Source organism: Natrix helvetica, assembly GCF_964273705.1.
Source record: "Natrix helvetica genome assembly, chromosome: 1".
In the NCBI taxonomy this organism is placed as follows: Eukaryota; Metazoa; Chordata; class Lepidosauria; order Squamata; family Natricidae; genus Natrix; species Natrix helvetica.
This window is the reverse complement of record NC_138548.1, coordinates 286,379,456-286,403,438: the sequence shown is the minus strand read 5'-3', so window position 1 is coordinate 286,403,438 and position 23,983 is coordinate 286,379,456. Positions and strand designations below refer to the sequence as shown.

The 23,983-nt window shown below is 44.1% G+C and overlaps 1 protein-coding gene across 3 annotated transcripts in view; it reads right to left on the bottom strand.

Annotated features, from left to right (window-relative positions):
- G3BP1 (G3BP stress granule assembly factor 1) overlaps nt 1-7,771 on the bottom strand; it is a 38,754-nt gene extending 30,983 nt beyond the window's left edge. For all 3 annotated transcript variants that reach the window (XM_081971549.1, XM_081971551.1, XM_081971550.1), the window contains exon 1: nt 7,632-7,771. The gene's annotated coding sequence lies outside the window, so the exon portion shown is untranslated. The remainder of the gene's footprint in view (nt 1-7,631) is intronic.
- Between the last annotated feature and the right edge of the window lie 16,212 nt (nt 7,772-23,983).

Sequence of the window (23,983 nt, the reverse complement as noted above, 5' to 3'; positions counted from 1 at the left end):
ATGTGGGTGAAGGAAGAGTGTGCAAAAGTTGGTTTGAAACGCAACATTAAGAAAACTAAGATCATGGCATCAGGCCCTCGTAATTCCTGGCAAATAGATGGGGAAGAAATGGAGGTAGTGAAGATTTTATTTTCCTGGGCTCCAAGATCACCGCAGATGGGGACTACAGCCAATAAATTAAAAGACTCTTGCTCCTAGGGAGGAAAGCTATGGAAAATTTAGACGGCATACTAAAAAGTAAAAACATTACCCTGCCAACAAATGTGTGTATAGTCAAGGCTATGGTTTTCCCAGTTGCAATGTGTGGCTATGAAAGTTGGACCACAAGGAAGGCTGAGCACCAAAGAATTGAGGCCTTTAAACTATGGTGCTGAAGACTCTTGCAAGTCCCTTGGACTGCAAGATGATCAAACCAATCAGTCCTAGAGATCAACCCTGACTGCTCTTTAGAAGGCCAGATCCTAAAGATGAAACTCAAATACTTTCCTAATGAGAAGGAAGGACTCACTGGAGAAGAGCCTAATGCTGAGAATGATTGAGGGCAAAAGAACAGGACAACAGAGAATGAGGTGGCTGGATAGAGTCACCAAAGCAGTTGGTGTAAGCTTAGACTCCACGGGATGGTAGAGGACAGGAAGGCCTGGAGGAACGTTGTCCATGGGGTCACGATGGGTCAGACATGACTTCGTGACTAACAACAAGCTTTCACAAATCTTGACTTCAGAGTTCAGCACTATCTTCTTACCCCTTCATAACTCTAAAGTTTCTCAGTAATGTATGGGCAGAGCAAAAAAATCTGATTCTGCATTTCCCTTCAGCAAGAAAATCCTGCATAGACCGACCTTGCTTAAAATTACAATGGGCCACCAAAAAGGTAGAGTTTGGCAAAGCCACATGTGCCCTCCCCACCAGTCATTTTGGGCACTTGGCAACTGTTAATTCATAGCTGTTTACAGCATCCTTCAGCATTTGTTTCTGGTTTACTTCTGATTTCCAATGAAAAACACGCATAAGACATTTGTTTAACAACTGTGCTGCTCATTTAACGACCAGCATAAAAAAAAAATCAGAAAATTAGGCAGTCACCTAATTTTAGGTGACCTGATTAATGGCCTACAATTATGACTTACAATCATAATTCTAGGCTCAATTATGGTTGTAAATCGAGGACTACTGTAATCAGAAATTCCAATATATGTAACCGGAAAGCTATAAAAGACTATACTTAGGTATCAACTATTTAGGAACTGGAAGGAATGGATCTGCCTTTCACTTCTAGAGCAGAGGTGTCAAACTCAAGGCCCGTGGGATGCTTAGATCTGGCCCACAAGGCCACCCTGGAAATAGCGAAGGACCTATCCGTGGTGCCTCTGCCAGCAAAAATGGACCTCGCAAGAGTCGTGTGAGGCCCTTTTGAGTTCTGTTTTCACTGGCAGAGGGTTGCAGGAGGCAATCACAGCCAAAAATGGAGCTATGGAGTTCATTTTTGCTGGTAGAGCACTTGGGCCACCACAGCCCCCACCAACACAAGTGACATCAGGCGGATGCCCATCCTGACCACATCCACTCAGCCCCCTCCCAACCCCCGGTCAAAAATAACCCTGACGCAGCCCCCAATGAAATAGTTTGACACCCCTGATCTAGAGTGAAATGTTCCAGAAGACTCCAGGGAAATCAGCTTCATACACATAATCTGCAGGTACTCACTCTATCACCAAATGCATGGGAATAATTTACAATAAGATGTTACAGGTAAAAGGATTATACCCAACAGATGTTTATTGGAAATATTATTATTCTTCAAGCCAGGGGATTAATAGAACTTTTTTCAGTCTGGCATGCAATCTGGTTTTTTTTTCCTGTTGTCACATTTTTAAAACTGTGAAATAGTTTTCATAAGCTGCTTAGAGATTTTGATCATTCAGCAAGGAGGAATGTGATGGATGCTATATACTATGCACATTTGGCAGCAGCAGAGGAGAAAAATATAGAATGAAACTGACCCTGCATTTTCTTCAGTTGCTTTCAACTACATCATCTATCCATCTGTACAATATCACATCTGGGAACATCTGTTGTCACTCTTTAAGGCACCCCATTTTAATTATGGTGACAAAAATGCTGAAACTTGGATTCAGATAGTAAGGCAATATAAACTGATAGAAATGATTAAAGTCCTTCTCAGTATAAGAATTTTCAATTGCATGTAGGGAACTCAAAAGGAGGAGTGCAGGACATAGAAATAAAAACTAAAATTTGCATAACTATCATTAATAATCTCATTTATTTTATCGTACTGATAGAGCTGCCAATAACACAAACTGTGACTATGAGTAGCATATAATAAAAACGAAAAACATTAAAAAAAATAGAATTAAACACATTGATTAGTGTTACAAATTAGTAGAGGATTTGATGTTATAGACAATGCAGCCATTTCCTGGAGACTCCTTAGCCTATCGATACAATCATGCTTTGAGGGACTTCCGATGGGGCCAGTCTCACTTTGAGGAGAATTAGGTTCCACAAGGGATAAAAGGTCCACCTCCTGGGTACCATGTGTAACATTTTTTGTAGACTCACAACATACCTTTTCTGCTAGACTTGATCGACCGGCCAGAGATAATCAGGGAGAGGTGGTCCTTCAAATAGTGTGCCCCATGTCATAAAGGGCTTTAAAAGCCAAACCAACACATAATTGCCTACACCAGTGGTCGGCAAGCCGCGGCTCGCGAGCCACATGCGGCTCTTTACACACTTTAATGCGGCTCTTCTGTGTGCCGGGCGCCCGCTCCCCTCCCTCCTCTCAGGCACTTCAAAACAAGCGCCCCTTTCCCTTTTTTCTTTTCGATCCACAATGATTAGGGAGGATCCTGAAGTCGGGCGGGGACGAGAAGCGAGGAGGCAGAAAAAGAAACGGAGGCTAAGGAGCTTCCCCCCGACCCCTCCCAGCAAAAATCTAACCGGGGAGCCGGGCGGGCAGTAGCAAATTAGCCGATCACGCCGCGTGATCGGTTAATTTGCTACTGCCCACGCAGCGTGATCAGCTAATTTGCTACTGCCCGCCCGGCTCCCCGGTTAGATTTTTGCTGGGAGGGGGCGGGGGGAAGCTCCTTGGCCTCCGTTTCTTTTTCTGCCTCCTCGCTTCTCAGCCCCGCCCGACTTCAGGATCCTCCCTAATCATTGTGGGTTGAAAAGAAAAAAGGGAAAGGGGTGCTTAAAGTTTCAAAATATTGGAGGAAAATATAGCTTCAGAGGCAACAGTTCTCATGTGGAATTAGCCCTGGAGTTTCACTGCCCCACCCAGTCAAACCTCGCTTTCCGCGCATGCCGCGTGATCAGCTAATTTGCTACTGCCCGCCGGCTCCCTGATAAGATTTTTGGCCTCCGTCTGTTTTTCTCCCTCCTTGCTTCTTGGGGCTCCACCAATGGGGGAGCAAGGCCCACCCAGCGCCAGGCTTTGGGCTAACACAGAGGTCTGCAAAGTTGGCTGTTTTAAGACTGGTGGACTTCAATTCTCAGAATTCTGGGAGTTGAAGTCCACAAGTCTTAAAGCTGTCAGGTTTGAAGACCCCTGGGGTTTTTTTCTAAAGGATTAGGGGTGCAAGGGTCTTGCAACTTGACAGCTTTAAGACTTGCATGCTTCAATGCCAGAGTTCCTGAGCCAACATGACTGGAGGAGGAATTCTGGGAGTTGAAGTCCACAAGTCTTAAAGCTGTCAGGTTTGAAGACCCCTGGGGTTTTTTTCTAAAGGGTTAGGGGTGCAAGGGTCTTGCAACTTGACAGCTTTAAGACTTGCATGCTTCAATTCCAGAGTTTCTGAGCCAACATGACTGGAGGAGGAATTCTGGGAGTTGAAGTCCACAAGTCTTAAAGCTGTCAGGTTTGAAGACCCCTTGGGGTTTTTTTCCTAAAGGGTTAGGGATGCAAGGATCTTGTAACTTGACAGCTTTAAGACTTGCGTGCTTCAAATGCCAGAGTTTATTGAAACTAAAAACAGTGTACCATCCTATGTATTTTCGGTTTTAAAAATGTGGCTCTCAAAATAAATTTCAATCGTGGTTTTGGCGAGATTTGGCTCAGTTGAAAAAAAAGGTTGCTCACCACTGGCCTACACCATCACATTTGCACCAGATTGATGCTTTGGGAATCTATCCTATAACAAAGATGGTAAAGTTCCTTAATCGGAGCGAAATCTTGGGAGCCATTCATTCTTTCCAGGACTCAGCTGAAGCATGTTGTTCCACATCCAGCTCCCTATAACATCCAGGCACTGGGACACAACATCAATTTGTTACCCAGAAGGAGAAAGATATAATTGGATATCATCAGCATGATGGCGATGAATTTCACCCAGCAGCTTCATGTAGTTTCTGAATAGGAGAGAAGAGCAACCCTATGGCACACTACATAGAATTCATGCTGATTTCTATGAACTAGACAGCAACACTGGTGAGCTAATTCAAGAAGGTCTAGCAACAACTGTTACTAGCATTCTCAAAAAACAATGTGTTCATTATTATGATTTTTTTAATATTTATCATTAAAAGTAGCTCTTTATCTTCAACTAATGTTAACATCTGATACCAAGGTTAACCACCTTTTTATTTTAGCTAATATCAATTAATTTTAGCCTTTTCAAATAATCAGAACAGTACCTATACATGGAGGGCAATCCATTTTTCTCTAGTGCTTTCTGGATTTTATTCAACCATTACATATTATGTATTGAGCCTCTTATGCCACTATTTAATATTCACCCTATATTTAACTATGGATTGGGGAACTTTGCCCATCAGATACCAAACATCTAGTAGTCTTTCCCATTGAGCACTAGGTGCTAAGAGTTATCATATATTCCCCATCACTGTGAAAGATCCTTTTTGCAGATGGGGGTACTTTTAAAATGCATTAAGCTAATTTTTACTCTGACATTTTAAGAGTTAACAAAAGCTATAGGATTAAACCACCTGTGAGGCAAACCTGCTATGGAAGTTCTTAGGTTAAAAGCAGAAATTTCCATCTCTGCAGCCACTGTTTCAATAGTAAAATTGCAAATAGTAAAATGTGCAAATCTTATCCCAGAGTAGGAGAAACTACCCTACTATTTCCACTGCTCCTTCTACTTTTCTATCAAAGGAACAGACATGTCAGAAAAGGAAAAACTTTCCTTTTTATCCTCACTAGAATACTCAACATGGTTGAGAAAATGGCAGTTCCTCCACTATGAACTCTTCTCCCACTACACACTGGTCTCCATAGAAATGTCCTGTCCATGGCTTTCCTTTGGTTATATATACAATACTAACACAAATAAAAGAATGTGATTTAGCAACACACTCCCAACATTTAGAAATTCACAGTAAAACTCTTTGCCAGCAAGAGGGATATAAATTCCGTTATCATTTGGTCAGCTTTCTACATTCATAAAGAAGCTATTACATATGGTCCAATCTTTAAAAAATCAAGGAAAAAGTCTTGATTTACAGCAATTCCTCAACCAGTTGGAGATAGAAGTTTTTTTAACACTTTTTGTGGCAAGTTAGTAAAAGAATAATTTAGAGCACCATTTTCAAACTTGTTCTCAATGGAAAGCTAGATGAGGTACTTACAAAGTAATTACACCAAAAGCAGATGCATGAAAACTTTTCTTCTGTTCTCTTCATACAAATTATTCCTTTATTTTACGGTAGAATGCAGAATGCATGTTACCAAGCCATGTTACCCTATAAATATTTTGCCAAACCCAGGAAAGGAAGTTAAGCTAGATTTTTTTTCCTGTTGCTGCCTCTTTTTTGTGTGAAAAAAGTTCTCATGACAAAAAATCCTTGTAAGAGGAATATTAAAAAGCATGAAAGTGGGGGAGGGAATCAATTTTTCATACTCACTCAAAATAAAACTCTATTTAGCTACAACTGTTTGGAATAAGATAAATACCGCCATGTCAGGCTCCAAAAATCACTTGTGTCACTAGTATGTAACACCAGCACAAAGATCAAAATACCCATTAGGATATTTCATTGTGGTCTTTAACTTAAGGGAACATTACTGACATGTCCAAAATAAATTGTGGTATTGAGTTTAATAGAACTATATTCAGTGTACTACTATATTCAAATCACAACTTTCTTGACTTTTAAATAGTAAGTTATAAAGGGGTCGTATACATAAAACTTAAGATCCAGCTACACTTCCTAAAGGTACTCCTGTCGATAGGACAAAAATAGCACTGACTGGAAACATGGCTACACCCTGCACTACTCAGAATTAAGATTATAAAGCTCCCACTTGACAGTTTACATATAAGTTACAATGTTCACCCCAGATTTCTATTGCCAAGTGAACAATTTCAGTTAAGACTCCTGGGGTTAAGAGTAGAACCCCCTGACAGGTGAAATGTGAAGGGCTCAAAATTATTGGAAAAATCCATGTCTATGATTTTAAATGCACAGATTTTGTGCATTCTTGTGCATACCTATCTGCACACAAACAGGCCTGAGGAAGAAAGGACTTGATTCTTAGCCCTTTAACAAAATTGTGTGTGGTTTTATTTACATATATATATGTATATATCTGTCACCTCACCTAATTGACAATTTCATTCCACCAGCAGATGATCTACGTGAGAATATATATATATATATAAATATATATATATATTCACTTTGTAGCGCTGCCCCCTTTACCCAATGCCTGCTTCTTTTTTTTTCCCTTCGCAATTGAAGGACACCATTGTCCTCTACATGCAGTTATTTGTGCTACGGTTAAAAAAAAAAGAACCGGCCTCTCTCTCACGCCTCTTTCGTTTTACCATTCTCCCGCCGCTGAACCCGCCGAAGATGTCCAAGCGTCCTGGATTTTCGTCTTTTTTTTTAATCGGGAAGAGAAGAGCCTTAGCGTCCCCTCTTCGTCCCCTTGGCAGGCCCGAAGCGTTTTACAGACCGCTCAGGTACCACCTCCCTTCACTGAGCTATTCAGGGCGCGGGGCCACCTTCTCCCCCCCCCTCCCCCTCAGGGCACCACAAGGCAGAGGCAGAGAAGATTTGGCACCGGTGTAACTACCGTCTCCGGGGCGGGCTTGAGAGTCGCCGTCCCCCTTCAAGCCTAAAAGCACGATCCTGCCGGGCACGCGCGTGCGTTAGGCCGACCCTCCCGTCCTTCACATCCCTTGGCCGGCGGGGCCTGCTAACGCCGCCGATTCGTTCCCGCAGGCACGTATTCCCGCATTACAAAGAAGCAGAGAGAGAAACGAAGCTCGCTCGCTGCCGGCCCTCCCACCCCATCACGCCCTCCTCATTCCGCCACTCGCCAAGTCCAACGCCGACGGGCAGACTTCGAAACCCTTTGGCCGTAAGCCGCCTGCAGGGCCGTTAAGACAGGATCGATGCCCCCACCCCCACCCAGAAGCAGTCTGCGGCATCTCCTTCCTCCGCCCCGCTCTGGAACCGAAAAGAGGCCGTGGAGTCCGAGAGAGCCCGAACCCGGAGTGAGGAACTGGGGGGGGGGGGGGGGAGGACCGCTGTCGCCGCTGCCGCCGCCGCTCGGGCCCTGCGCATCTATGGTGATGGTGACGATGGAGCCGTTTGCAGCCCCGTGAAGGACGTGACCCGGCCTACCCTGCCAAACCAACCTGAGGGCGAGGCGGAGCTGGACGAGAGGAGGTTTTACTCCGAACGAGGCAGACACGCACGAGAGAGACGGGAAGCACCTCACGCAACAGCGTGCTCAGCCGCCGGGTAAATATACCCGTCGCGCAGCCTAACCTTATTGTACATCGACATCCAATCAGCGGTCGGCCAAGTTCCCGTCTCGGAGATCGATAGGTCAGAAGGAAAAAGGGGTAAGGACAGCTTCAGGAATGGCAAAGAAATAGTCCAATAGTGTTAAAGGAAGGAGGTGAGCGAGGAGCAGGATTGATGCCTGCCCTAACCAATAATTGCCAACAAAAGGCCTATTAAGGCAGGAATAGAAGAAATAGATTCAGGCGAAGACCAACGAGACGACGCTACCTTCATTATTAGGAGAAAGATGCCGCGGAGGCGTGGCTAGATAGCCCGCCAAGGATAGGTGCGCCGCACGGTTGAAACTCTAGATAATCAGACTCGGAAACCCCGTGTAAAAAAGGGCGTTGCTACGGATCAGTACCGGGCGCAGAGTCCAATTACAGTACGACGAACGGTAATGGGTGATTGACAGAATTGTGATGCGGACCTCTTTAGTCAGGAAAGCACTTCGCCCGTGAAACGAGCCCCGTTCTGAGTGAATAAACTCGGAGGAGGTGGGGGAGGGAAGTGGGCTCCTTGCATCACGTCCCTCCCAACAAGCCAGTCTTGCCCTGCTCCCTTGTTCCTGAAAGCTCAAGTACGTATTGCTCGCTCTGATCCGCCTTGACCGACTGAACACGCGGGTCGCAGGACGCGGACCTAATAATATCTGTTCTCGACGTTCATTAACTCCACGGGCGGCCGAAGTAATTACCCGAGTCCTGTAGAAGCAACCAATGCGATCACGCCCCCAATGGACTTTTATGTTTGCCATACCAGAATGTAAAGCTCGATCAAAGCAAGTTTCAAATGAAGATTTAGGCTTTAAGATAGGGCTTGCCCCAGTCTCCCAAATGGATTTCCCATTTTAATTTCAATTCACAACTAAGTAAGGTTGTGTTATTTCAGGGCCATCTTACTTCAGTGTGATGCTTTTGCAGTGTGACTACTGGAATATTGACATGTCTATGGAGATTCTCAGTCATCCGAGTCATGGTTGTCCCAGAGATGTTTTTTCAAAAGGCCACTGGACTTTGTTTTTTTCTTTGAAGAAGTTTCACTTCTCATCCAAGAAGCTTCTTCAGCTCTGACTGGATGGTGGGTTAAGTGAGTCTTGCCTGACTATGGTGGGTTAAGTGAGTCTTGCCTGACTTTATGACCTTTTCTGCATCAAGCGATTATTAGGGAATCAGTTTTCTCCACATTGATTTTGCTTGTCAGAAGCTGACTGGGAAAGTTGCAAATGCTGGTCACATGACTGGGATGCTGCAACCATAACAAATGCATGCTGGTGGCCAAGTTCTTGAATTTTGGTCATGTTACCATGAAGATTCCAGAGAATATCTAGAAGAGATAAGAATGCCTTCTTAAATGAACAGTGCAAAGAAATAGAATAAAACAATAGAATAGAGAGGACCAGAGATCTCTTCAAGAAAATTGGAGATATGAAGGGAACGTTTCATGCAAAGGTGGATATGATAAATGACAAAAATGGCAGGGACCAAATAGAGGCAGAAGAGATTAAGAAGAGGTGGCAAAATTACACAGAAGAACTGTACAAGAACCAGCTTAATGTCTCTGATAACCACGATGGGGTGGTCACTGACCTCGAATCAGACATCCTAAAATGTGAAGTCAAATAGGCCTTAGAAAATCTGAACAACAACAAAGCTGTTGGAGGTGACAGTATTCCAAATGAGCTATTCAAAATCTTAAAAGATGTTACAATAAAAGTGCTACACTCAATTTGTCAGCAAATTTGGAAAACTCAAAACCAAGGATTGGAAAAGGTCAGTTTACATTCCAATTCCAAAGAAGGGCAATGCCAAAGAATGTTCAAACTACCACACCATTACACTTATTTTACATGCTAGTAAAGTTATACTCAAAATCCTACAAGCTAGGCTCCAGAAGTATGTGGATCGAGAACTACCAGAAGTACAGGCAGGATTTCGAAGAGGCAGAGGAAGTAGAGATCAAATTGCCAACATACGCTGGATCATGGAGAAAGCTAAGGAGCTCCAGGAAAACATCTGCTTCATTGACTATGCTAAAACCTTTGATTGTGTGGATCACAACAAATTGTGGCAAGTTCTTAAAGAGAGTACGAGATCTTATTTGTCTCTTGAGAAACCTATATGCGGGTCAAGAAGCAACAGTGAGAACTGGACATGGAATCATTGTTTGGTTCAAAATTGGGAAAGGAGTCGGCAAGGCTGCATACTGTCACCATGCCTATTTAACTTATATGCAGAGCACATCATGAGAAAGGCAGGGCTAGATGAATCAAAAGTTGGAATTAAGATTGCTGGGAGAAATATCAACAAGCTCAGATATGCAGATGATACCACTCTAATGGCAGAAAGTGAAGAGGAACTAAAAAGCCTCTTGATGGGGTGAAGAAGGAGAGTGCAAAAGTTAGCTTGAAACTCAACATTAAGAAAATTAAGATCATGCCATCTGGCCTCTCAATTCCTGGCAAATAGATGGGAAGAAATGGAGGTGACAGATTTTATTTTCCTGGGCTCCAAGATCACCGCAGATGGGAACCGCAGCCAAGAAATTAAAAGACGCTCCTGGGGAGGAAAGCTATGGCAAATCCAGACAGCATACTAAAAAGCAGGGACATCACCCTATCAACAAAAGTGTGTATAGTTAAAGCTATGTTTTTTTTTCCAGTTGCAATATATGGATGTGAAGGTTGGACCATAAGAAAGGCTGAGCGCCAAAGAATTGAGGCCTTCGAACTATGGTGCTGGAGAAGACTCTTGCAAGTCCCTTGTCAGCCACAACTAACAACAACTACCATGAGGATGATCGCATGACCATGGGGATGTTGCAGTGGTCATAAGTGTGAAGAACGGTCATAAGTCACATTTTCAGTGCCGTTGTAACTTGAGGATATCTGCAATCTAAACATCCCCTGCAGTTAGTTTCAATTCATCATCTCATTCGTAAAGGATCTTCTATAACGGATCCCCAATTCCTGGGCTGTGAGCCATTCAGAACTGGGCGGAATTGGTGGGCAAGGGCACACATACACATCCCCACTTGTGTGAGTGATGGACGAGCGTGCGATGGTCATACGCATGAGGACGAAGTCATGTCACTTTTTTCAGTGTTGTAACTTCAAATGGTTGTAAACAATTGGTTGTAAGTCAATGACTATTTGTATATAGACACAAGATCTTTAGCAAAGCCTGTAGAGTCCCGTGGCTTAAACAAAATTAATAGCTCAGTTGTAAGGGGAAGGTGCGGTGGCTAAGTGGCTAAAATGCTGAGTTTGTCAATCAGAAAGATCGGCAGTTCTAATCCTAAGCAGTTTGAAAGCATGTAAAAATGCAAGTAGTAAAATAGGAACCACTTTTGGTGGGAAGGGAGCAGTGTTCTGTGCGCCTTCAATGTTTAGTCATGCCAGCCACATGACCACAGAAATGTCTTCGGAAAGCGCTGGCTTTTCGGCTTTGAACCGGAGATGAGCACCGCCCACTAGAGTGGGAACGACTATCACATATGTGCGAGGGGAACCTTTACTTTAAGATAAGGGTGTCAAAACTTTTTGCAAGGAGGGTCAGATTTGGTGAGGTGAAAATGTGTGGGGCCGACCACTCAGCCTCACATTCTTTGAACCATTAACATTAATGTGCGGTGAAGGAAAAAACGCCGGCTGGCGGGGATGAGTGATAGGCTGAGCCTGCAGGGAGAAGAGGCTGCAGGCCGCTCAAAATTTGAAAACAGGCTGCAATTGGCCCTCAGGCGGGACTTTGGACATGCCTGCCTTAAGGGGAAGACAATTTTTCATTAAATCTTAGTAAGTTAAAGTACAGCCTTTTGAAAAATGTGTTCCCTCCCTTTAATGAAGGCTGCTTGCACTCCAGAGTAATATTGTTAGGACTCAGATATGCACCTGTTGTTGCCAATATTTTATATATTTCATAGCTATACATAGACTTTGAGAAGATAAATTTTAAAAAATCAATACCCATTACTATACACTACTGTAATATCATGTATGATCAATACGGTACCTAAACATGATAATTTCACATGTATAATTTTAATTTTCTTTTATAGAGCACAGAATTTAAATTTACATGTATACAGCGTAGAATGACTAGATGCAAGAAAGTTCACCTAAAAGTTACACAAAAGTTTCAGGAATTGTGCTTTTTCAACAAAGTAAAATTCTGCCAAACAACAATTACTATAGAAATTCTGTCCTATCTTACATCTGCTCAACTCTTGTACATTTTAACTAGATCTGTATGGCCCTTTGCATAAAGTGACTAAAACTATTTTTAATATTCTTGCAACTAAATAATAAAAAGTTCCACTAATAGAAGCAAGCTACCACCTTCTTTCTCCGATCTGAATTTAATGCCACTGAATAGTACAGGGACAAAGGTACATTTTACAGCTGACAATTTAAAATGCTGTTACTTAGATTCTAGTTAATGGGAAGATACAACTTCTCATTTATCGACTATTTATCATAGTACTGATGTAGGCTTGGTGTTACCTTCATCAACTTAAAAAAAAACAGTTCTTCCTTTATAACCACCACCACCACCACCACTCCCAATATTCCAAAGTGTAGAGAATAATAGATATTCAATAAATAGCATACTGGCTGCTGTGTTATGATTTTAAATTGTGCTCCATCTACAAATGTCCTGAAAAATAAATTGGCTGGTGTTGATTATCTAACAAAGCATTTTTTTAAAATATCTGTTCCTGCAACCTAGGTTTTCATCAAACATGGAGATAAGAACATTATAAGAGTAAGAATAAATATTCAATCAGAATTCTTTTAATATAATATTTCAGATACTTGATGAATATTCCCTTGCTTTCAAATTCTTAAAATATAGAGTTCCTCCAGGCAACAGGCTCCTAGTGGTGCAAGCTATCAAGGTATATTGTTTAGCAATTTCATCCTTTCCTTCCTTAATAGATTTTCAATGGGAAGAAATGCCACTTCCAGCTCTGTAATTCAATAGCTATTGTTCAAGAGTATTGAGGTATCAGAATGTTAAAAAGGGACTAGCACACAGAACCTCAGGACACAAAGGTGCTTTGGACAATCTGGGAAAATGATTGGATAGCATAAAGGTTGGAAAAAAAGCAACAAAATGAAACAACAGTAGCAGATAAATGGTTTTAACAGGATATCCGGCTTCAGGGGCAATGGCGGGCTGCCTTTGAGTTCCGCATGGACCGCGGGGCTCGTTTTGGAGGTGGGGGTGTCGCCTGGCCCTCTGCTGTCTTTGAGGGCCAGAGCCAGTGGGCAACCACCCTGGCTTTCCATCACGACCTGAGTCGGTCTCCAGGGTGGTCTGTCGGTCATAAACGGGTGTGTTGGAGAGGCGGAGAGGCGCTGGAGAGGCGGAGAGGTGGAGCCAGCTGGAGAGACCCGATGTCGGCTTGTGAGTCAGCTGGAGATACCGTGTGATGCCAAGAGAAACGCAGAGAGAGACGCAGGGCGCCGATGTCGGTTGTGGAGTCAGCTGGGGAGCTGCGAAACGCCGAGAGAGGCTGAAGAGGCTGGCAGGAGGTCGGCAGGCTGGTGGTGTTGGAGGTGTTGGAGATTGGCAGGCCGGCGGTCAGCTGGAGAGAGAGGCTGACAGGAGACCGCAGGAACATCGGCTCGGCCTCCTCCAGCTTCACTGCTTCCCCTCCCACTCTAGTAAGAACATCGGAGGAGCGCTGGAGGCTGGCAGCTTTGGCTGGCAGCTCTTGGCGGAAGAGCACTATGGCGCTGGAGGTCTGGCAAGAGACAGGAGGTAGGAGGCTCCTTGGCGCAGGACTAATTATCACCTGCTGACTATTTGATTCGATCATCTCACCACCCTACCCAAGACTTGGGCCGTTATCCCTCACTGGAACTAATGACCTGTAAACATCCCTAACCAAACTGTCGGAAATGCAATCCTACCATGTACTCAAGGGCAGTCCTCATCTTACTGCGGGAGTCCCCCCTCTCGCAAGTATGGCCCCCGCCCTCTCGAGGGCCCACCTTGATGAGGGATTTATCAATCCAGAGAGGTGGACGAAGCGCAACCTTAGGGGTTTTTTAATTAGATCTTTTATTCGTCTCTTAAGGGGTTCCAGGGCGGGGGGTGGGTTCAATCAGGCTGAGGGAGGGACTAGTGCCAGGCAGACAGGTGGGTTTAACAAGGGAGTGAGCGGAGCGACTAAGAGAAGTGGGAATGGTGGTGTTCCAGAAGAAGGTCTTCCCGGACTTCCGGTTCCGGCGGCTGACGGCGATGGGCAACTTGTTTGCTCGCTCCGGCTCCCCGGTGGGCTTCCCCACTCCTTGGGGGGCACAGGATGCCCCGAAGAGGCGTCCTGCCGGAGGAGCGGCTTTGCGGGGGATCCCTGCATTGGCGGCGGCTGGTGGGGGCCCCCCCGCTTCGCTCTAGGCACCGGGGAGCAGTATCGGAGGGCGCGTAAAGCGTCTTCGCAACAGGCTGATCGGAGAATGAAAAAGCAGAAGGAAGCAGCGGCGATGTGGTGAGGCGCTTCCCCCCTTCATTCCCATTCTTGATTTGAAGAACTTTTCAGCAGTTTAAAACTTTTACTTTCGGATAACTTTGGAGGCACGGCTGGAGGGAGGGGGATTTCCCCCCCCCCTCGGACAAGCGGCTTGGAACAATTCTGCTCTCAGCCCCAGGGGAAGGAGGAGGGGGGAGAGCCAACCAATGATGCCACACCCTTGCTAAAGTGACTTTCATTGAACCTAGCTCCATAATTTACTGATGATCTGAGGACTTTGGGAACTTTGAAAACTTTGTTATGCCTCTGAAGCTGGCAGGGCAAGATGGCACACTTCCGTTGTCTTCATGAACTCTGAAACCTGACTCCACCTTTAAAAATTCAGGCTTCCGGTCTTTGTCTCCGTGCTACCCAGAAGAATCTCTTGTGGATTGTTACTCTTTGAACTCTCTGGGGTGGAAAATTTTACTCTATTGCCAGGCTGACTAGAGAAATTCTCTCCTGCTTGGACCTTCTGCCTCCTGGACTCATCTGGCTGCTCTGCTGCTCCAGCTGTCCATTCTCTACACTGACTGAACTCTTTATTCCATAAACTATGTCTCCTAAAAGACCACCCCCTGGAAAGCCTGGCTTTGCTACCTCTGCCCCGACATCAGCAACATCCAGTCCTGCTACACAATCAAAGATTACAGACCTGATGCAACCTAAAAGTACAGAGATGGATCTGCAACAAATGCTCCAGCAACTCTTACAGGGACAAGAGGAAATTAAGAAACAATTAGCGGAAATGAAAGAAGAAATTGAAGAGAACCAAGCCCAAATTTATAAGAACTCACAGAGACTGGACCTTGTGGAGGGTGGGGTGGCGGAGATGAGGGGGGGGTAGAGGCGATGCAGAAGGGAAACAAAGAACTTGATACCCAACAAATGAAAACAGAATTTGAGAGAATGTCCTTTTATCTTAGATTTCAAAATGTGATGGAAGCAGATGATGAAAACATAAGGGACATCATGATAAATATCTTGGCTGAATATATACACAAAGAAAAACAACAGATGGAATGGGAGATAGATCTGGTTTATAGAGTGAATTCAGCCTATGCCAGAACACACAATGTACCCAGGGAGGTACATATTAAATTTCTTAGAAAAAGCACAAGAGACGAAATACTGGGTGTACAAAGGGGGCAAGCCCTGACATACCATGATAGGGAAATAACTATCTTGAAGCAGATCCCCAAGAAAATTAGGGAAAAAAGGAAAAATTATTCGCAATTAGCGAATAAATTATACCAGAAGGGGGTGTGGTTTAGATGGTTGATGCCTGAAGGTATGTTGATATTCTGGGAGGAGACAAGAATTAGAATTAACACACCCATAGAGGCACAGGCCTTTATGGAAAAAAACAAAATACACCTAGAAAAAACAGAAGATCTTACAACGGATATGCAGGACACGGGAGGGGCCGGAGCTCTGCCAGCGGGGGGAGAAGGGGCAATACCAAGAAAGCTCAGATCACAAAAATGAATAAGAAAATCTCATTCATATAAATTGACCGAAAGTAGTAATGGAATTAACATGTGGATCATATATTACTATGTACTAAATTGATTGAAAGTACTAATAGAACTAAAATGCTGATTATATATGACTATGTACTAATGATTTATACTCAGATGTATACTATGAGTTTGGAGGGAGGGGGCGTCTACCACACTTTGCAACTGCCAAAATTTGTACACCTTTCCACTACCCTTTTCCTTGTAAATTTTAAAAAAACCAATAAAACTTTGTTTATAAAAAAAAAAGAAGGTCTTCCCATTCTAACGGTCGTGGGGAGCGGTAGGTGCGAGGGTAGGCTGAGATCTTTTAACCGGTTGGGAGACCATGGCCGTTGGATACGGCCGGTCATTTGTCCCAACCCCCGCAATCTAGGTGGTCAGGACCTACAGAGCCGGGGCCTGAGACTGATGCTATGCAACGCCAGGTCCGTTGCCAACAAAGCACCCCTCATTAACGACTTGATCTCGGAGGGGGAGCCGGACCTGGCAGGGATAACGGAGACCTGGCTGGGCCACGAGGGAGGTCTCCCCCTCGTGGAAATGTGCCCGCCAGGCTACTGTGCATTTCATCAGCCGCGGGCCCGGGGTAGGGGTGGCGGGGTAGCGGTTATCGTAAGGGAAGGCCTTGAGCCAAGAGAGTCCACTGTGCCACAGATAACCGGTTGTGAGTCCCTATGTGTGAAATGGGGCCCAGGGAGACAGTTGGGCTTGCTGATTGTATACCTGGCTCCTCGCTATGCATCAGCGGCCCTGCCCGAGCTCCTCGAGGTGATCGCCGAGATGGCGGTTGAGACCCCCAGGCTGCTAGTCATGGGGGACTTTAACCTGCCATCGGTAGGGGAAACATCCGAGGCGGCTCGGGAGTTCATGGCTTCCATGACAGCCATGGACCTGACCCAGGTAATTCAGGGCCCCACACACGAGGGAGGGCACACACTGGACCTTATTTTTGTCTCTGGCCAGTGGAGGAGTGATCTGGGAGTAGGGGATTTAGTTATCACGCCCCTGTCATGGTCAGATCACTCACTTCTCCGGTTCGACTTTCCAACCGCTACTCCCCATCGCGGAGAGGCGGAACCGGAATGTCCTAGATGGTTCCGCCCCAGGCGCTTGATGGAACCTGATAGGTTCCAGATGGAGCTTGGGCCATTTCCTGTAGTCCTGACCCGCACCCGGATGGAGGACCTAGTGGCCGCATGGAATAGTGCGGCCGCCAGGGCATTGGACCAGGTTGCGCCTTTGCGGCCTCTCCTGCGGCATCGAACCACCCAGGCCCCTTGGTTCACCGAGGAGCTGGGGGTGATGAAGCGCCGCAAGAGACGCCTAGAGAGCAGATGGAGATCGTCACGCTCCGAGTCTGACCGAGCACAGGTGAGAGCCTATTTACGGACTTACCTTGTGGTAAGAATGGCCAAACGACAATATTGTGCCACTCTTATTGCGTCCACAGATAACCGCCCTGCCGCCCTGTTTAGGGTGACCTGCTCCCTCCTTTCACAGAGGCCGCGGGAAGCCCCCTTGCAGGGTAGAGCAGAGGAATTTGGGGAATATCTGCAGGACAAAATTGCTCAGATTCGCAGCGAGTGGGTCTCCGTTAGTGGTCTAGAAGAGACGTCGGAGGTGGGTCTTGAGGTGCCATCCTGAGAGGAGTTTGACTCTGTTACTTCCGACGATATGGACAGGTTACGTGGACGACTGCGAGCCACCACATGTTCCCTGGACCCGTGTCCCTCCTGGCTTGTACTGGCATCCTGGGAGGTCACACGAGGCTGGCTCCAGGAACTAGTGAACGTTTCACTGAGAGAGGGGTTCTTGCCGGCCGTCTTGAAAGAGGCAGCGGTGAGGCCCCTACTCAAGAAGCCTTCTCTGGACCCAGCTAAGTTAGCAAATTACCGTCCTGTCTCCAACCTTCCCTTTTTGGCGAAGGTTGTAGAGAGAGTGGTGGCGCAACAGTTCCCACGGCACTTGGAGGAAATTGATTATCTGGACCCGTGCCAGTCCGGCTTCCAGCCCAGTCACAGCACGGAGACGGCTTTGGTCGCGCTGGTGGATGATCTCTGGAGGGCCAGAGATGGGGATTGCTCCTCCATCTTGGTCCTATTAGATCTCTCGGCGGCTTTCGATACCATCGACCATGGTATCCTACTGCGTCGCCTGGAGGGGTGGGGGTGAGGGGCACCATTTTGCAGTGGTTCTCCTCCTACCTCTCTGTTCGGGCGCAATGTGTGTTGACAGGGGGACAGAGGTTGAGCCTGAGGCCGCTCACCTGCGGGGTGCCGCAGGGATCGGTCCTCTCGCCTCTCCTGTTCAACACATACATGAAGCCGCTGGGCAAGATCATTCGTGGGTTTGGGGTAGATTACCACCTGTACGCTGATGACACTCAGCTGTACATCTCTACCCCGAAATAACAGACTCAAGATCAAGCCGTCCAAGACGGAGTGGCTGTGGCTACCGGCACCCCGGTTCAACCAGTTGTGTCCATCACTGGCCATTGGGGGCAAACAGCTGGCCCCCGTGGATCAGGCACGCAATTTGGGCGTCCTCCTGGATGCCCGGCTGTCAATGGATGACCATGTGACAGCCGTGGCAAGGGGGGCGTTTCACCAGGTTCGCCTGGTGCGCCAATTGCATCCCCTATTGGACCGGAACGCCCTCTGCACAGTCACCCATGCGCTTGTGATGTCCCGACTGGACTACTGCAATGCTCTCTACATGGGGCTCCCCTTGAGATGCACCCAAAGGCTGCAGCTGGTTCAGAATGCGGCTGCACGGACAATTGTGGGAGCTACTAGATACTCCCACGTAACACCTCTGCTGTGCGGGCTGCACTGGCTACCTGTGGCTTTTCGGGTGCGTTTCAAGGTGTTGGTTATCATCTTTAAAGCGCTCCATGGCACAGGACCTAGCTATTTGCGGGATCGTATCCTGCCCCACACATCCCTTCGGCCGATTCGCTCTCACAGGGAGGGACTCCTCCGGGTGCCATCCACTAGGCAATGCCAGCGGGCGACGCCCAGGAGTAGGGCCTTCTCTGTGATGGGCCCGACCCTCTGGAATGACCTCCCCCTGGATATCAGAACTACCACCGACCTCCGCTCCTTCCGTAAGAAGCTTAAAACCCACCTGTTCAATTTAGCCGGCCTGGCCTAATACCAATTTTAGTCCCTCAAGTCTGTATTTTTAAATTTTTAGGGGTATTTTTAAATTTTTAGGGGTATGCTTTTTAGTTGATTTTAACTTTTATTATTCTGTACAGTTGAATTTAGGTTTAATTCATTTTTAAGGGAATGTCTTTAAGGGTATCTATCTTTTGTACCTGTTTTTTAATGAGATGCCTGTACACCGACCTGAGTCCCTTCGGGGAGAGGGGGCGGTCTATAAATTTTGAAATAAATAAAGAAAATAAAAATATTCAGTGTAGAATCAAAAATAACATCCTACCTGAAAAGCCATTAGCATTTCTATCAGTATATGTATTGGAAGGCAAGTATTTTTGGACAAAAAAACACAACTTGATTTTGTGTGTATCATGACAGAAGCTCGTTATTTCGATGTTCATATATATGTATGTATGTATGTATGTATGTATGTATGTATGTATGTATTTGTGTTACAACCCCTGGTATGCCTAAATATGGGAGGAAGGTCACTACTCCCTCTTTCTGTCCTTCGGTTTATCACAGAAGACCATGCAGGCAGAAAACCATATTTTTATTTTTAATGTTGACATTAAAAATAAAAATATGGTTTTCTGCCTGCATGGTCTTCTGTGATAAGCCGAATATATATATATATAGTTGGGCATACCAGGGGTTGTATGGTCTTCTGTGATAAGCCGAATATATATATAGTTGGGCATACCAGGGGTTGTAACACAACATACCAGGGGTTGTAACACAAACACATACCTATTTCCCTGGCTTAGCTGATAAAAGGAGGAGAGCCTGTGGTGTAGTGGCTAACAAATCTGCCTAATATGTAACACATCCCAGGTTCAAATCCCAGTAAGGGTAAGGTTAGCTGATGAGAGCTAAATAGCTTGAAATGGATCCATACTAGTCTCCCTTTATTTATTTATCAGCACAAATACAAAACACACACACACACACACACACACACAATCTATCTATCTATCTTTATCCCTTCACTTGGAGTAGCTCTCAAGAGACTTTGTTTTCTATTAGATCCTTGCAGAAACTGGACTGGCATTTTGTTATCTCTAAACCCCTCATTTATTCTCAGGTATAAAGTACAGCACACTGCTAATTCATAAATCAGTAGCTTGGGACAGGCATTTACAGATGAAACAAATGATTCCTTTTAAATAACCTGAAGCCACATCTAATTATTAGCTTTCTAGTATACAGATACCTTACATCACAGCTTGAAACCACAAATTAATCTTCTCTCTTTTGGTAAAGGACCTTTGTCACAATCTGGTAGCTTTTGGAAACAGATTGCAACTTCCAGAATTTCCAGAATTATATGGCCTTTTGGAATTTGGGAATCCAGCCTTTGTAGAGGAAGCCTGTATTAAAATAATTCCCTTCCTCCAGTCATAGCCACTCAGCACTTGCTCACTGCTCCCACCCTAAATTCTGTATTTTCAAGTGTAGATAGACAAGGATTCCCTTGTACATTGAACTTAACCGTACCATTCAGTTTTTTTGACAACAGAACAGAATTCTTTCCTACTGCCTTCTTCCAGAAGTCTTTCAAATTCCCAGACAAGCCAGTGGACCTGAGATTTCCTGAGTGTCTCATTGAGTTCTAAAGGTCACCTACTACAACTACTTTAAGACTATAGCATGATCCTATAGATCTGTTCTAAACAACTCATCTATTTCATTCAGATAATTCTGAGAGTTTACAACTGATACACAGCTAAATCAACTTTGCATGCTTTTTAAAAAAAATATCATGCATATTATTAAATTGCCTTGTCTCCAAATAGTTTAAGAATTTCAAAGATGATTTTCAAGTTCAGCTTTTAATGTAAGTAGATTCACAATAGATTTAAGGTGTTTTAATGATTTTTAATAAAACAGTTTAGATCAAATATCAAGATATCTTTTAAGATATCTTAAATGTAAACATTTAATGTAAACATTTAAGATATGTAAATATAATAATTTCTAATGTACTCTAAGTAGCTAACTAAACTTCAAAAAATTTGGAGAATTTTATACCTGGCAAATCAATGAAGTATGTGAAAGTTGAGAATGGCATTTCTTATGGAATTTACACTAAGCAACTAGCCCTGGATGTTTTGCTCTTTTGACACATTACAGTTAATGTTTTTGAATATTAGCATTCAGTTTTCCTTTAGATGTAATTAAATGTAATTATAGGTTTCTACTACGCTGCAGTACAAATGAAAACACCAATTATAAAAAGAGCTAAACCAATCATTGAATCCACAATATAAACGAACCCAATTATTAGTTAATAGGATTTAAAAAGCTTATTTTTTAAAAAAAAAAGTTTGCCAGCATGCAAGCTTCTATATAAGCTATTTATAATTTTGCTTGTATTTCAGTTTCCACAGATTTAAACACACTGTAGGATTATTTTTGATAACACCAGCAAAAGTCAGTTGTCTCCTGCAGATGATAAAGTTCCAAAATTAGTGGACACATTCCCATTCCTTCAAAATATCACCTTTTCTGTTTTGCACATTGCAAAGAGATGCCTGTTAATCTGTGATAACAAAAAATAAGGACTCTGGTGGAATCTTTTTGAACTAACACATTTTATTAAAAGATTGTTCGAAAAAATGCTCCCAGAGCCATCTTGCACTGATATCTAAGGTTACTGCACGCAGTCAAGGAGAATCCAATGTGTGCATCCTCTGACTTTTCCTGGAATGGAATCTTTTTAAACATCTCCACAATCAGCAATGGCAGAGATGATGATGAAGAAGAAGCAAACTTGCATCTTAAAAACAACAATTTGGAATTACTAGTTTTCCTCTTATTTTCCAGCAATTTTTGCTATTTTTAAGTTGGGAGTAAACAAAGAAACAAGTGTCTATTCTTCTATTTTCTGTCCTCTCAGCTTATCTTCTTGTTGATCATTTTATTGAACATCGTTGTTTTGTCTTGTGCTGCTTTTGGTTTTTAGTTTGTTTAGCCAACCAAGAACCTTAAAAATATATAGGATGATCAGTACATTTAATATTTTGATAGATATTGATCAGCTGCCTCAGGAGGTGATAATCTTGCTACATTGTCTGTGATTCAAAGATAAGGTTTCAATCTGGAGAATAGTAGCTTTGCATTCTTCCAAAAAAAACATCAGGTAAAACAAGACTGGGAAATTGGAAAACTTCCCAGAATAAGCAATGACAAACTATTTCAGTATGACTGACAAAACTACCTGGACCTGTTATGGACATGCACAGAAATATAAGAAGAAATACATTATCATGCAAGTAACGTGACTTGCGCTCTTGTGTCATTCCATCTATTTCATTTGCATTATTTTCATATCATTGTGTCTTCTTTTGGATTCCTAAAGAGATGCCCATCACCAGTCACTTGATGACATTTTACCTTCCTATTTTTTAATTAACTTTCTTAAGAACAAAAAGTACAGCGCTTTGCAAATATAATTTAAAAAAGATTAAATAATGCTGATAGCATTGCATGAAAAAAACAAGCAGAACAAATAAAAATTAGTGGAGTTCAGTAAAATTAATCAATCTTGTTGAAATATATAGATATCATACATGTGATGTTTCAGAAAGCAGAGATCATTGGTTTTGTAATACCGTATAGGATTCTCCAATTGTTCATTCTAAATATATTGCATATTATGTCCAGTCACTATGTTTAAAATTGTTGGTAATATTCAATATTAAGCCAAATAACTGACCTGATTCTTCCTGAGGATACCACTACAAATAGGCTGAGTTCAGATGTGCTAATGAGTTGAAACAGACTTGGGGCCCCGATCTACCCCAGATCTCTCTGCAGTGGGCCAAACCATGAGCCAAGCCTCCCCGCAATCAGAGCCCACGGCCACGTTCACACCTATGGCCGCAGGCTCAGGGCCAGGGATGGGCCCGAATTTAGCCTACCCCCAGAAATTCATAGCATGATTTCTGCTGCTATCTCCCAGGGGGGTGGATGCGGAACTGCAGCGCAGGGCCCAGCACCCTGTCCCTGCTACCATCGCCAGAGACCTGTCTATCTCTCAGGCTGATCCTCAGTCTATCTCTCACCTCCACCCTCTGCCTACAGTGAGGGTCCCATTCTTGGTGAGGAGGAGGACGTAGCAGCCTTAGAACTCTCAGATGATGATGGTCCAGAGCAAGATACCCAGGCCTTCTCTGGTTTATTCCGGCCTGCCTTATTTAAATCACTTTTATACAAAGCAAAGGCAACTACAAAGATGGGGGGGGGCACCACTCAAGCTAGCACGGCTGTGGGCCTTGATTCCACTGACCGTTTTTGCGCAGAACAGTTGCAGGAGCAGGAGGTGATGCCTGTTCCTAAGCTATTCCTGAACGTGGTCCAGAAACAGTGGTCCCAACCAACGGCTGTCTCCCCCGCTAGTAATGGGGACAGGAAACTTTATGCTTCCACACCTGAATTGGACGAACTCCTACTTGAAATATCAGATGCTTGTGTTCATGCTATACACAAATTTCCCAAATTTCATTTTAACTTAAACCAATGGCCTGATTTGTTCTATATGTTAAGATTGTGTGGATTTGACTTTAGTTTAGCTAATGTAGTTGATAAACCATGGCTTAATATGCTATGTCAGCACAGTTACACAATGAAGTATCTCCACAGAGATATACTGTATATTAAATGGAAGGACCAATACTCCTTCAAGTCAAGTTGCACTTCACCAAAGCTGTGCTGACACAATGTACAGATGTATGGGTTATTTACCTATGATGATGAGTTAATCCAACTCCATAACCAATTTCAGCCACTAACAAGCCATATTGTACTCTTAAACCTGGGGTAAATCCAACCAGTCTGATATGTGCTCCCTGATCTGCCAGTATTGTCAGATAGACAGGGGTATATTAATATATCAGTAATTCTGACGTTTCATTCAATTAAGTCCTCACAGCTCTTATGGGCAATATATATATTTTCTTTTACTCAGATACCAAAATGCATTATTTGTCAGCACAGGCA